Genomic DNA, 15694 nt, shown 5'->3' on the forward strand with positions numbered 1-15694 from the left:
CTATAGTGTTTCGCGCAATTGCTTTACAGCACCAGAGATTACCAATCGGGGTTCGAATCTTGCGACTGTGTGTACGTTCTAGAGTGATAATGTGGGCTTCATTTGGGGTTCTACAGTTTGCTCCCATATTCAAAAGACATACATGTTAGGGTTAGTAAGTTTTGGGCATACTATGCTAGCATCAGAAGTGTGGCAAGACCTGCAGGCTATCCCCAGCACAACACTGTAGAACAGAGACGAAGAGGAATTTCTTTACTCAGAGGGCGGAGAATCTGTGGAATTAATTGCCACAGATGGCTCTGGAAGACAAGTCATTTGGTATATTTAAAGCAAATGTTGATAGGTTCTTGATTCGAAAGGATGCCAGAAGTTACGGGGAGACGGCAGGAGAATGGGGTTGAGAGAGATAATAAATCAATCATGATGGAATGCTGGAACAGGATCACTGGACCGATTGGCCTAATTCTGCTCTTTTATTTTATCGTTTTATGGTCTAATCCTTGATGATCTGATTTGACGCAAACATCACATTTCACTGTAGTTTTGCTGTACATGTGAGAAATAAAGCTGATCTTGAATCTTACTGTAAAAAAGGTTAGGGAGATTGAGCCTAAAATGTTTAGAAGTGTCAAGGGCAATGAGGTTTGAGGAAGAAAGACAGAAAGAAATCAGTTCATGGCAGGGTGGCAGGGAAGAGAAGGTGAACATAACCGGGATTTGGTCTCCACTGCAAGGAGAATGTAAGTCTTGCTGCAGCTATACAGGGCTTTTTTGACAATGTATGTAGGGAATATGTACAGGTATAGCCTCCTTGCTTAACAGTCTGGAGTCTTTGATTGACTGTTTGAACTACTAAAGGTTCAGAGTACCTGTATGCCTTTTTAAAAGCTGAGTTTAATGTTGCTGATCTAATATCAGAAGTCATGAGTACTAGTCTGTCTTCTTCACTTTCTACTTCTTAATCAAGTCTATTGGGATGCAGGGTGACTCACCTCCACTCTAGATTTGTGGGTTTTGAGATGGCTAAAGAGGCCAACTGCGCAACCCCAGATGGGACAGGGAGTGGCTGGCAAAGTGGGGGGATAGTTGTGAGGTCACTCACACATAGATGTAGCCTTAAGGTGATCAGTCCCGAATGTTCCTTCTCCACCTTGAGTTTTCATGGCACACAGATTTCTAGGAGTCAATGGGGAGATTCCATTTTTTCAAGGAAGCTTCAAGCACATCCTTGAGTGTTTTCTTCTGGCTGCATATTAATCTCATCCAGAGCTCAGAATGGAGTGCCTGTGGTTTAGAAAAAAAAGAGATATTCAAATTAAAATATGAGAAGAAGAGACTGAGTGGTGGTGCTGGTGGTGGTGGGGAGGGGCTTGGTTTCTCCAACTGGAGGATTTCAAACTGGAAAAGCAATATAGATTAGGAGTCAACCAGTAACGATGAAGTTGAAATTCCAAAGGTTTGTGAAATTTCAAAGGGTCTCTAGAATTCCCCACCCTAGAGTAGCATACTGAAAAACAATGCATTTCTGGAAATCCAAATTCTTTAAAAAAGCAGAAAATGCTGAAAATATTCAGCAGGTCAGGCAGCATCTGTAAAGAATGAAATGGAGTTTCAGGTCAATGGTGCTTCGTTAGAACTGGTTAAGTATTCTCATGATTTGGATCAACAGAACATTAAGAGAATCAAAGGGAGTAGGACCCAAGTAAGAATGTGGACAAGGTCTCGATTGTATTCAATGGTACAGGGACATGCAACCCACTCCTTCCCTGGCTTCTTATGTTCTTATTATTAATTTGGGGTCAGGATGAGAACATTTGATACTGTTCTCTAAATACAATCAATCCAAGATGCCTGTATTGGGACTGAGGGTTATTAATGAGGTATTTGGGAGATGATAAATAGATAAAATATCTTTATCATGTTGCAATTCTACTCTCTATTGGCTTTCCAGGTCTGTCTCAACTCACACCCGTCTTTCAGAGATACTGACAGCAGTCATCCCCATTCAGATGAAAAGAACAGAAACATTAGCAACCTTTTTCACTCTGCCAATGTTGCTTGTTTTGGTGAGTACTCCCTGCATCTTCTATTTTGTCACCATTAAGCCTTTCCTGATCTTCTGGTGTTAACTGGTAAAAATAATTCCGAAGATCACCCTGAGGAAAGGTTGTAGACAGATTTTTTTTGGCCTTGCTGGATATGCCCAGCTATCCAATTACTTGGCCTGCCTAAGTGTATACAGTATACCACATCAAGTTCAAGTTCAATTATCACTCAATTATATATGAATATAGTTAAACAAAACAGTGTTCCTCCAAGGCCAAGGTACAACACATATTACCAACAACAGATAGTACATAGCTCAAATAGCACATATAGTTACAATTCCAGAAAATCATGCAGAATATAAAAAGAAAATAATATAGCTCAAGTCCCTGAGTGGCATGACTGCAGTCCTGGTCCAGTTTGTTCTTCCACCTCGTGAATACTGGAGGGCAGCATTGACTGAACACCAGAGAGCAGCACTAAGTGACACTGGAGGGCAGCACTAACAGCAGGATCAGCACCTAACCCAATTCGATTCCACATGCCCCACAGAGGCTCTCCCATACAGCTTTGGCATCTCCTCTCCTGGAAAGCCTGCGGCTTTGGCCTAGTCCTTGCCACAACTAAGGCAGTGTAGCTCCCAGTTTAGACTCACCAATGAACCAGTGAATGGAATTTGGAGTAAACTACATTACCAGTGTTCAACAGCGTCTTGCAATCCCAATAAAAATATCCAAGACAATCACTCAGAATGTGCACCATCCAGGCAACAACATAACAATGGTATACAATAAGTCCAGCTCCATCACTATCAAACAACTCGCTGATGGGATAGTCCTGTAGTACTTGATGTTCATAGTATCCAGTAGTGACTTGCAATTCTAAAATAGACATACAAAATGAACAAATACACCTTTAATTGGACCCAAAGTAGCCACTGTATCTATCTTCCCTCCAAATCCTGCCATCTTACTTCCACATGGGGGAAAACTAGTGGACCAGGAAAGATGCAAATGTTTTAATTACATTATAGAACCAGTATCCAGGTACCAGGACTTTTGTTTAGATCTCCTCTTTGCAATTGACAGATTTGAATTATGTTAAATTGACTCCTGCCAGAGAGAACTGGAAACCCGTGAACAGCGCTGATGAGGTAGACGTTTTGGAAATTGTTGGCTGTAGGATCAAGAGGAGGCTGTTCATCTCCTCAAGCTTCTTCTTCTATTAAATGAGACCACAACTATCTCAGGTTTTAATTCAATCAACCGATCTTTTATCCAATATCCCAAAATCTACTTGATTTGGTTTTAACATTTTCAATAGAGCTATCCTTAAAAGCATTTTGCAGATAGAACTTCCAGTTTTCCACAATTCCTTGATTGAGATCCAAAAACGGCATTGAGATAGAGGATGGATTATAACCATATTAAATGGAATGGCCTGCTTCTCTATCACAACCCTGCAAGTGACCCAGGCTCAAACCAATGCCTTTGTTCTACATTCCACCTTCATTAGAATTCTGTTTAATATCTGAAAATAACATGGAGGTATCAGGGACAATGTAAAATGTTGGACTAGTGCAAAAATATAACTAATTCCTTCACGGCTTTCAACAAAGGACCTTACGTGTTGTCGTCTGTCTGTGACTTCAGTCTCACACCAAGGAGACTGACTTTTAAATGTCCTCTAGTAGCCAACAAAGCACTCATATTGAAGAAACGGCTACAAAGGATTATCACATTAATTACAGTAGTTTCAGAATTAGATCTCCCAATGCATTCTAAAGCAAATTAAAATGGGCAAACTTGCCAGTTATCCACCTATCCTGGGAAGAAAATAGAAAATAAATTGAACTGGATTTTGATTTTTAGAATTGCACTCAGTGTCCTCTTTATTAGGTACACCTGCTTGTTAATACAAACATCTAATTAGCCAATCATGTGACAGCAACCCAATGCATAAAAGATTTTAGGCATGGTCAAGCAGTTCAGTTGTTGTCCAGACCAGACATCAGAATGGTGGTGGTGGTGGTTGTGGGGTAAAATGTGACTGACCAGAGTATAATTGTTGGTGCCAGATGAGGTGGTTTGAGTATCTCAGAAACTGCTGACGTTCTGGGATTTTCACACACAAGTCTTTAGAGTTTACAGAGAATAGTGCAAAAAGAAAAACTATCCAGTCAGCCGCAGTTCTGTGAATGAAAGTGCCTTATTAATGAGGAAAGTCAGAAGGGAATGGCCAGACTGGTTCAAACTGGCCCGAAGGTGACAGTAACTCAAAAACCACACATTACAACAGTGGTTTGCAGAAGAGTATCTCTGAACATACAATATGTTGAACCTTGAAGTGGATGAGCTACAGCACCAGAGGTACAGTACGTAATAAAGTGGCCACTGAGCATATCATTATTTTTAAACAAAAACTAAGCATCTTGCTGCAGGGATTAATCGTCCCATAACAGTAATTTGGAGGAAAATGTACTCTTGGGGAAGATAATAGATAATGGCGAAATCTCCCTTATTTAGGCTAAAGGCCAGAAGGATACCTTTTACCAACAAACTCTATCATTCAAATCCTCCCTAATGCCTTATAGTGGATTGAACAATATTACTTACCTTTAAAATGATTCTGCAGGGGTATTAATATAAAGTATTTAGTTTCTGAGGAATTAAATAATATTCATTATTACCATAATATACTATTAAATGCAAGGGAATATCAACAAAAATCTTGTAATTAGAAGAATTCTAATTTCAGCCAAAACAAAACCTAAAAATGGTGGGAAAACCCAACAAGTCAGGCGGTGCCTGTGGAAAGTAAAAGAGAATTCTGATACAGGGACCTCAACTTCAAATTGGTGGATTCAGGCTGAATGCGGGCAGCTGGGACTAGCAGGTGGGATACTGCGGTTGGCATAGGCCAGTTGGGCTGAAGCGCCCATTTCCATGATTCAGAATGTTCACTGTTGGAGGAGGGACTATAAGTTAGCAATTACATTAAATTGATGAACATTTAACAGCAAACTTGTGGGCCCGAAGATAGATAAGTCCCCTGGTCCTGATGGAATGCATCCCAGGGTACTGAAAGAAATGGCAGAAGTTATAGTAGAGGCTCTGGTGATAATTTCCCAAAATTCTCTGGACTCTGGGAGGTCCCAGTGGATTGGAAGACAGCGAATATCACACCACTGTTCAAAAAAGGATGTAGGCAAAAGGCAGGTAACTATAGACCAGTTAGTTTAAAATCTGTAGTTGAGAAAATGCTTGAAGCTATCATTAATGAAGAAATAGCGAGGTATCTGGAAAGAAATAGATCCATCAGGCAGACACAGCATGGATTCAGCAAAAGCAGGCCCTGCTGGACAAGCTTACTGGAGTTCTTTGAGGATATAATGAACGCAGTAGATAGAAGGGAACAGATGGACATTATTTACTTGGATTTCCAGAAGGTGTTCAATAAGGTGCCACATAAAAGACATCCATAAGATAAGGATAAACAAGAGTGGGGGGAGGGGGATGTATTAGCATGGATAGAGGATTGGTTAACCAATAAAAATCTGATATTTGGGATACATGTGTGTTACTCTGGTTGGCAATCAGTGGTGAGTAGTGTGCTGTAGGGGTCAGTGCTGGGCCTGCAACTGTTCACGATATACATTAATGATCTGGAAGAGGGGACCAAGTGTAGTGTATCTAAGTTTGCTGATGACACTACATTGAATAGAAAAGCAAATTGTGCAGAAGATATGGAGAATCTGCAGAGAGATCTAGATAGGTTAAGTGAAATGGCAAGGGTCTGACAGATGGAGTACAATGTTGGTAAATGCAAGGTCATCCATTTTGGAAGGAAAAATTAAAGATTATTATTTAAATGGTAAAAATTAAAGATTATTATTTAAATGGTAAAAAAATTGCAGCATGCTGCTATGCAGAGAGACTTGAGAATGCTTGTGCATGAATCACAAAAGGTTGGTTTGCAGGTGCAGCAAGCTATCAAGAAGGCAAATGGAATGTCAGTCTTCATTGCTAGAGAGATTGAATTTAAGAGCAGGGAGGTTATGCTGCATCTGTAGAGGGTACTAGTGAGGCCACACCTGGAGTACTGTGTGCAGTTCTGGTTTCCTTACTTGAGGAAGGATATACTGGCTTTGGAGGTGGTGCAGAGGAGGTTCACCAGGTTGATTCCAGAGATGAGGGGATTAGAATATGAGGAGAGATTAAGTCGCTTGGACTGTACTCACTGGAATTCAGAAGAATGATAGGAGATCTTATAGAAACATATAAAATTATGAAAGGGATCGATAAGATAGAAGCAGTAAAGTTGTTTCCACTGGTAGGTGAGATTAGAACTAGGGGCATAGCCTTAAGATTTGGGGGTGTAGATTTAGGATGGAGATGAGGAGGAACAGCTTTTCCCAGAGAGTGGTAAATCTGTGGAATTCTCTACCCAATGAAACAGTGGAGGCTACCTCAGTAAATATATTTAAGACAAGGTTGGATAGACTTTTGTATAGTAGAGGAATTAAGGGTTATGGGAAAAGGCAGGTAGGTGGAGATGAGTCCATGGCCAGATCAGCCATGATCTTTTTGAATGGCGAAGCAGGCCCATCAGGTCTACTCCTGCTCCTATTTCTTATGTTCTTATGTAACGGCAGTATTTACTGGTCTAGAACTGAAGTTCTATTGTTGAGACATATTTGACTGCATTTTGTCCGTAACTACAGGGACAAAAAAAATTGTTTATATTTTGCACAAATGTCTCATTTTTGTACAATCTTTTTGTCTCTTTTTCCTGTATTGTATAATCCATGCAAAATTTACGTATAATTTACAGGTGTATTCTATATCTTGTCTGTACCTACACTCAGTGGCCAATTTATTAGGTGCACATGTACACCTGCTCATTAATGTAAATGTCTAATCAGCCAATCATGTGGCAGCAGACATGGTCAAGAGTTTTAGTTGTTGTTCAAACCAAACATCAGAACGGAGAAATAATGTGATCTCAGTTACTTTGACCGTGGAATAATTGCTGGGTCCAGACGGAGTGGTTTGAGCTTCTCAGAAACTACTGGACTTCTGAAATTCTGACACACAGCAGTCTCTAGAGTTTACAGAGAATGGTGTGAAAAACAAAAATCATTCAGTCAGCAGCAGTTCTGTGGATGAAAATGGCTTGTTAATGAGAAAAGGGTCAGAGGAGAATGGGCAGAATGGTTCAAACTGGCAGGAAGGCGACAGTAGCTCAAGTAACCACACATTAGAACAGTGTCGTGTAGAACAGCATCTCTGAACACTCAATACATCGAACCTTGAAGTGGATGGGCTACAGAAGCAGAAGACCACACCTGATTCCACTCCTGTGGCCACTATATTAGGTGCAGCAGTGTATAATATACATCCAGTAAATATACCAGTGATAAAGTTTCTTATTTCACCAATTCTTCACCATACTTGTGCACGATAAAAAAAACTTGACTTGCCTTATCTTGAGGCTTTAATCATGACTTTTAATTTTCCCATTAGGGTTTTACACATGCTTCCCTCAATGGAAGCACTTACCCAATTGATTCATTATATTTGGAACAAATCCAGAGAATACTGGATGCACACATAACAGGATCAGTGAAAAGAAACAGTTGACATTTCGAATCAAGATGCCTCATCAGAAATGGTTGTCCTCTGGAGGGCATAGCTTATTCCATTCAAAAGCTGCTTTAATCATGCTAATTGGTTCGTTTAAAGTCTGCAATGCTCTTTTCCTATTGGTTGGCTTACACGCCACAGAGCCTATTTCCAGTTCCAGCCACCCTGGGGGTATAAAAATAGCACCTGTAGAGGGTTCACTCTCTTTCTTTCGTGCCACCCGATGTCAGGCTGAATTCATGACCAGTACTGAAGGACCACTGAGGGAGAGCATTGCAGACGTAGACGGGCCCCCAACCCCACCCCGTGCGGTTTGTTTGGTTAAGTATCTGTTCATAGCATGCTTACTTTTTATGTTTTATAAACCGGGGGTGGTTTAGCACCATATCCGTTCATTTAAATAGTCACTGAATGTACAGTGCAGTGGGTTTGGATAGCTTACATGAACGCTTGTTTAGCTAGAAACCCGATTTAGTGTTTCACTGTTCACTTCTGAAATAAATCTGTGTCACCTGTTTTACTCATTGAATCCTCAAACCTGCTCTCCCATGTTGCAATAGTAAAGTGAGGAATATCATGAATATCAGAGAGCGCCGCATCTCTGCGACAACGTGGAGCGCCGCATCTCTGCGACAACGTGGAGCGCCGCATCTCTGCGACAACGTGGAGCGCCGCATCTCTGCAATAATGTGAAGCACAACATTTTCAAGGAAGCAATTATTTGCTTAACTTTGGGCTCTATGTTATTACGGGTATTCTTTTCTCTCTTCTCCACTCTCTTCAACTGAAATCACGACATTTCTCACTTTAACATTTCTGATGAAGTATCTTGATTTGAACAAATTAACAGAGACAAATTAAATCAGAATCAAAATCAGGTTTATTGTCACTAACATATATCATGGAATTTGTTACTTTGTGGCAGCAATACAGTGCAAGACATAAATAAGATTAGTGCAGCACACACAAAATGCTGGAGGAACTCAGCAGGACAGGCAGCATCTATGGAACAGAGTACTGTCGACGTTTCAGGCCAAGACCCTCCAGCGGGATTGGAGAGAAAAAAAGTTGAGGAGTAGAGTAAAAAGGTTGGGGGAAAGAAGGGAGAAACACAAGGTGACAGGTGAAACTGGGAGGGAGAGGGATGAAGTAAAGAACAGGGAAGTTGATTGGTGAAAGAGATACAGGGCTGTGAAGGGGGAATCTAATAGGACAGGACAGAAAGAAAAGAGGGGAGTAAGAGCACCAGAGGGAGGCAATGAGCAGGTAAGGAGGTAAGGTGAGAGAGGGAAAAGGGGGTGGGGAATGGTGAGGGGAGAGGGGGGAAATTACTGGAAGTTCGAGAAATTGATGTTCATGCCATTAGGCTGGAGGCTACCCAGACAGAATATAAGGTATTATTCCTCCAAGCTGAGTGTGGTTTCATCACGACAGTAGAGGAGGCCATGGATTGACAAATGGAGTACAGGTTCTTGGGAATCTACAATGGGTCTCACCGATATACAGGAGGCCACACCGAGAGCACTGGACACAGTAGATGACTCCAACAGACTCACAGGTGAAGTGTCACCTCACCTGGAAGGACTGTTTGGGGCCAGGAATGGTAATGAGGTGGGAGGAGTAGGGGCAGGTGTACCACTTGTTCTCCTTGCAAGGACAAGTTCCAGGAGTAAGATCAGCGGGGAGGGACAAATGGACAAGGGAGTCGGGTAGGGAGTGATCCCTGCAGAAAGCAGAAAGTGGTGGGGGGGGGGGAGAGAAAGATGTGTTTGGTGGTGGGATCCCATTGGAGATGGTGGAAGTTCCGGAGAATTACGTGCTGGATGCAGATATCGGTGGAGTGGTAGGTGAGGACAAGAGAAACACTATCCCTGGTAGGGTAGCAGGAGGATGGGGAGAGAGGAGACGTGCATGAAATGGAAGAGATGCAGTTGAGGGCGGCATTGATGGTGGAAGAAGGAAAGCCATTTTTTTTAAAGGAGGACATCTCCTACATTCTGGAATGAAAAGCCTGAAGGAATGAACATCGATTTTTCAAACTTCGTGTAATGCCCCCTCCTTCACTACTCCCCATCCCCGTTTCCCTCTTGCCTTATTTCCTTGCCTGCCTACCATCTCCCTCTGGTGCTCCTCCCCCCTTTTCTTTCTTCCATGGCATTCTGTCCGGTCATATTAGATTCCCCCTTCTCCAGCCCTGTAACTCTTTCACCAGCTCCTTACTTCACCCCTCCCCTCCCAGATTCAACCATCACCTTGTGTTTCTCCCTACGCTCCACCCTCCTTTAAACTCTACTCCTCATAATTTTTTCTCCACTCCTGCTGAAGGGTCTTGGCCTGAAACATTCACTGCACTTTTTTCCATAGATGCTGCCTGGCCTGCTGAGTTCCTCCAGCATTTTGCGTGTGTTGCTTGGATTTCCAGCATCTGCAGAATTTCCTCCGGTTTGTACCCATGATGGAGCTGACTGATTCAATCACCCTCTACAGTCTCTTTCGATCCTGTGCATTGGAACCTCCATGCTAAGTGGTGATGCAACCAGCCAGAATGTTCTCCACATTACATCTGTAGAAATTTTCAAGAGTCTCTGGTGACATACCAAATCTCCTGAAACTCCTAATGAAATCGAAAGGTATATCCCATTTGGGGAAGGGGGGTGGTTTACCTTCAATTGCTAAACACCATTTTAAAATCCACGGATCATGTTGGAAAATTAAGTCCAAAAACAGCAAAGGGTGGAGATCTAAAACCAAGAAACTACAGATGCGAGAAATCTGAATCCTTTACTTTCTTTGAAAGTTTTAGTTGAGCCACTCAATTAAATAGGATGTTCAATACTGTGCAAAAGTCTTAGGCACAAATATATAGCTATGGACTTTTGCACAGTTCTGTAGTAATTTTATGTATTGCACAGTACAGCTACCACAAAACAAAACAAATTTCAAGATATATGTGAGTGATGATAAACCTGATTCTGATATGGGTCTCTATTGTGGACTGAGAGTGGGAAAAGGTCATGGAGAGGGGGATCATAGTTGGGAAAAGGGGAAGGGAGAGGGAAGGGAGCAGGAAGCACCAGAGAGACATTCTGTAATGATCAATAAACCAATTGTTTGGAATCAAATGACCTTGCCTTGTGTCTCAGGCTGTCTGTGTCTACAACCGCACCACCCTAAACCACCTCCACTCCACCGTCCCTGGTACTTCTTATCTGCCACCTGTTCCATACCTCTCCCATGGCGCTCCACCCTTGCCATTCCCAACATCCTTCGCTCCCGCTAGATTTACAAATCCGATCTCCACTCCATGTTGACAGATACATTACTGCGCAGAAGTCTGAGTACTGTATATGTTTTTCCACAGTACTGCATGTTCCGCCGTCCTTACCTCCATGTGACTCCAGTCCTATTGCTCATTGTCCAATAAGTTGGGCTAGCAAACCATTTGGCTAGTTCACTTCTTTATCAAGAGGAAGGACAAGAACTCCTTCCATTGCCCCATATAAAGTTATATAAAATATAAAACGTATAGTCAAATTTTAGCCCTGTGTATCCTCTAATCAGAAGAATACAATACCTATGCGTAATATTACTCTATAATTTATTAAACTGTGGGATTTTCTATGCTAGACCTTCATGATAAGTTTCAATCCCTGATGAAAATTCTACAGGCAACTGCTGTGAATAATGAACAATGTTACATTTGTGAATCAATTGGCAGCAAGTTGGCATTGGAAAATTGATGACATTTTTTGTTCAGCAAAAATTACCCATGTTTATGACAGATGGAACAAAGCCATGCAGCGCAGACCCCAGCCCTGTTTCTCTTCCCTATCTCTTAGCTCCTGCTGTCCCATATAGTGCCTCCATATCAGAAAGCACAGACATCAGTCCTTTTCCCATACCTCAGATAATGCAGCTCATACAAATCACAGGATAAAGTGAAGCAACTTGCCAAGGCTTTTTCCTCAACAATAGTTCTCAAATCCTTTATTCCCTAAGGGGTAAGGACAGTGTGTGGACAGTGCATCAACTCTAAATTTTCCCTCCATCTCACACCCAAAAAAGCATCCGCTCGTGACCCTACAACTTGCAAACTACGGGAGTAGTTTCACAATGCTGAGAATAGTGGTCAAAGAAAATGCTCACTCCCTATTTCTCCGGAGTCCATTACGGGAAAAGCCTTCCCCACCATTGAGGAACCCTGTCGCAGAAAAGCAGCATCCATCATCAGAGACTTCCACCATCCAGGACATGCTCTTTTCTCACTGCTGCAATCAGGAAGAAGGCACAGAAGCCTCAGGATTCACTGGTTCAGGAACAATGTTCCCTCTAATTTGTAATGACTAGTGTGTGCAAAAATCTTATGTTGTGAAACATTTTGTCCAGTAACAACAACATGTTCACACTGAATAATTTCTTCAATAAAAATGGTATTAATAAGCCAGTTCTAAAATCTGCAGATAAATCACCACAAACTCCACTTTGTTAACTGTCCGCATCAGAAACTGGAAAAGGAAATGTGATTGTGTATGATCGTGAAATATACTTAACATGCTAACGAGGTAAAGGGAGACAACCTTCTGTGCACAGTTTAAATTCCTTTGTGAGCTAGTAACAAAAGATGTGCACACCTTAGAGAGAACATTGTTCAGGAACAGTTATTACCCCTCAACCATCAAGTTCTTAAACCAAAGGGGATAAATTCACTCAACATCACTTGCCCCATCATTGAAATGTTCCTGCAACCTATGGACTCACTTTCAAGGACTCTTCATCTCATGTTCTCAATATTTATTGTTTATTTATTTGTTGTAATTATTATTATTATTTCTTTATTTTTGTATTTGCACAGTTTGCTGTCTTTTGCACACTGGCTGAACACTCACATTGATGCAGTCTTTCATTGATTCTGTTATGGTTATTATTCCAAGGATTTATTGAGTATGCCCACTAGAAAGTGAATCTCAGGATTGTATATGGTGACATATATGTACTTTGATAATAAAATTTACTTTGAGCTTCGAATGGGCATACCTTGTTAGTAAGGTGTACATCTAAGAATTGGTTGTTTGGATAGTTGGTTGCCATCCATCTATCTCGAAGGACAATGGGTGATGATCATTGGAGAATTATTTTTGTTAAAAAGCAAAAGGGTTCTATGTGATTTGCTATATAATTCAAATTCATCTCCTACATAATAACATTGCACTGTGATTCTCAATGCTAGATCTTCATGCCAAGTTTCAATTACTGCTGGGCGCCACATTAGCCTAGCAGTTAGCATGACACTATAACAGCATGGGGCATTGGAGTTTGGAGTTCTGTTTAGGCACTGTCTATACGGAGTTTCTATATTTTCTCTCCCACCGCATGGGTTTTCTCTGAGTACTCTGGTTTCTTCCCACAGCACAAGGATGCATTCTTTAGTTGCTTATTGTAAATTGTCCCATGATGGAGCTACAGTTAAACAGGTGGGTTGCTGGTTGGCACAACTCATTGAGACAGAAAGGCCTGTATCTTTAACTAAAAATAAATAATTAGATAAATAACCTACGTATATAATCTCTCTCCTACATAATCTTTATAATTCCATTCATCCCCTACAGAGTTATAACTGTCCCACATCCAAAGTGCAAAAACACCAAACCACCATAGGAATTACCATAACCAACTCATATACTCCAAAATTTATATCTGTGTCTCACTTTAATGTGATCTTTGAAATATAAAGCTATTATATAAATATTAGATGTAGCAGAATACAAATAGATACAACCCAGAACAATCTTCTAGAAGCATAACTCTGAATTCTACCACAGACCGTTGAGAAGTGAACTTGTTATAAATTGAACATGCAGACGTGATTGTGATTTCATTTTTCTTGTGGTAAACAACTTTCATCAGTCACAAACTCAAGAGAACTGCAGATGCTGGAATCCAGAGAAACACACACAAAATTCTGAGGGAACACAGCAGGGCAGGCAGCTTTTATGGAGAGGAATAAACAGTTGATGTTTTGGGGAAAGGAGACAGAATAAGAAGGTGGGGGAGGGGAAAGAATACAGCAGGCAGATGATAGATGAAGCCAGATGAGTGGGGAGATAAATAGGGGTTTCTCTGTGGACCAGTGGTTTTGATGGTTAAATTGCTCTACAATATGTTGATTCAAATTGTGAGTACACAAGAAAGTCAACAATGAGGAAGATTGAAAGGTCATACATATTTTATACATTATATTATGCTTCATGGTCCCTTTAAGAATCCTTGTTTTCATTATCTCCAAAATTCAAACAATGTTCTTAGACTAAGGGATTTTGTAAGAGTTTAATACCTGCCCAGTACCAATCATTTTATTTGTATAATCTGTCCACTAATAGAAAATATTTTTAGAAGTGACTTTATCTGCTAAAGCTTTCCAGGCTTGCAGAGACTGATAATTAAAATGAAGAAGCACAAATTGAATTTTTGTTATTTAATAAAATCCAATAAAAAAATCACATGGAACTTCTTTGCTCAGATACTGGTTGCAATGTGGATAACCACAAGGAGCAGTATTTGAGGCCATGTCAGATGAAGAAAGTAAATAAATAGATGAGCAATTAGATAAGCTTACACGACGAAATCTGCAGATGCTGGAAATTCAAGCAACGCACACAAAATGCTGGTGGAACGCAGCAGGTCAGGCAACATCTATAGGGAGAAGTACAGTCAACTTTTCGGGCCGAGACCCTTCGTCAGGACGATGGGTCTCAGCCCGAAACGTCGATAGCGCTTCTCCCTATAGATGCTGCCTGGCCTGCTGCGTTCCACCAGCATTTTGTGTGTGTTAATTAGATAAGCTTGCTTGCATGGAGAATGAATACTGGCATTGTTCAGATGGACAGAATGGCTGGAAATAATTCAGAAGATGTGTAACTTGGGTGGTTGTTGGTTGGGTGGAGTTGTTCTCCGACCTTGGCAATTTACCTGCAAACGCTTTGTCACTGTGTGAGGAGATATCGTCAGTGCACTGTTGATGGTGGTGTGTCCCCCAAACGTTTGGCCTTTATATACTTTTCAATCAGCTGACTGGATGTCATTTCAGAAACTCAATTGTGATATGGGGAGGAAGTCTCGCCGCCAATTAGCAGTGTGGTGAACTTCATGCGTTGTCTGAAACCTTGCCCACAGCGGCTCACAAATAAGATTGAGGTCTACGCGCTTGTTTACAGAATTGTTTGCGGAAAACCATGTTTCTAGGAATTCTCATATGCCACGTGTTCACTTTCACCATGACTTTCACTGACGCCTGTCGAATTTGTGCCCCTCTCGATGTTCATGGGTAGAGACTAGGGAGAGTTGGTCATATCGCTTCATAGCCAGTTGATGTTCATGGATCCTTGTGGATAATTTTCTCCCAGTTTGGCTGCAATTGCCACACTGGATTATGTGGACCACAATGGTCTTGTCTAACAGGTTCATTCTTTTGGTCTGCAAAGTACTTTCCTCAACGTTGCTATTGGCTTGTGCGTAACTGAACAAACGAAGTTTGCCACACAGCCAATCAGCAATAAGATTTTCTCCCCGCATCACAATTGAGTTTCCAAAATGACATCCAATCAGCTGATTGAAAAAGTATATAGAGGCCGAGCATTTGGGGGGGACACCACAATCAACAGCACCCTGGCGATGTCTCTTCACATGGTGACGAAAACGTTTGCAAGTAAATTGCCAAGATCAGAGGACAAGATGGCCTTTCATATATTGTCATTCTAAAGAAATAACGTTGTAATGTAGGGTTAGAATAGGGATGGCTGCTTGACTCTTGCTGGTTGGAGCCACTGCATTCACCCTGAAATCACAGAGTATCACTGCCTTAAAAAGTTGCAATTTTAGGGACATTTGGGAAGCTATTTCTCCAAATTGCATAACACAGACTAAGTAGCAAGAAATGGCATCAGCTAGCTGCTACATTTAGATATTAATTGTAGATGACAGTATGCATTTGGATTCATTGTTCTCCA

At 41.2% G+C, this 15694-nt stretch overlaps 1 long non-coding RNA gene across 2 annotated transcripts in view; it reads left to right on the forward strand.

The window, feature by feature from the left end:
• Positions 1–15694, forward strand: part of LOC140730698 (uncharacterized) — a 119208-nt gene that overhangs the window by 100256 nt on the left and 3258 nt on the right. For both annotated transcript variants that reach the window (XR_012099661.1, XR_012099660.1), the window contains exon 2: positions 1952–2066. This is a non-coding gene — a long non-coding RNA (uncharacterized lncRNA). The remainder of the gene's footprint in view (positions 1–1951; positions 2067–15694) is intronic.

Source organism: Hemitrygon akajei, chromosome 7, assembly GCF_048418815.1.
Source record: "Hemitrygon akajei chromosome 7, sHemAka1.3, whole genome shotgun sequence".
In the NCBI taxonomy this organism is placed as follows: Eukaryota; Metazoa; Chordata; class Chondrichthyes; order Myliobatiformes; family Dasyatidae; genus Hemitrygon; species Hemitrygon akajei.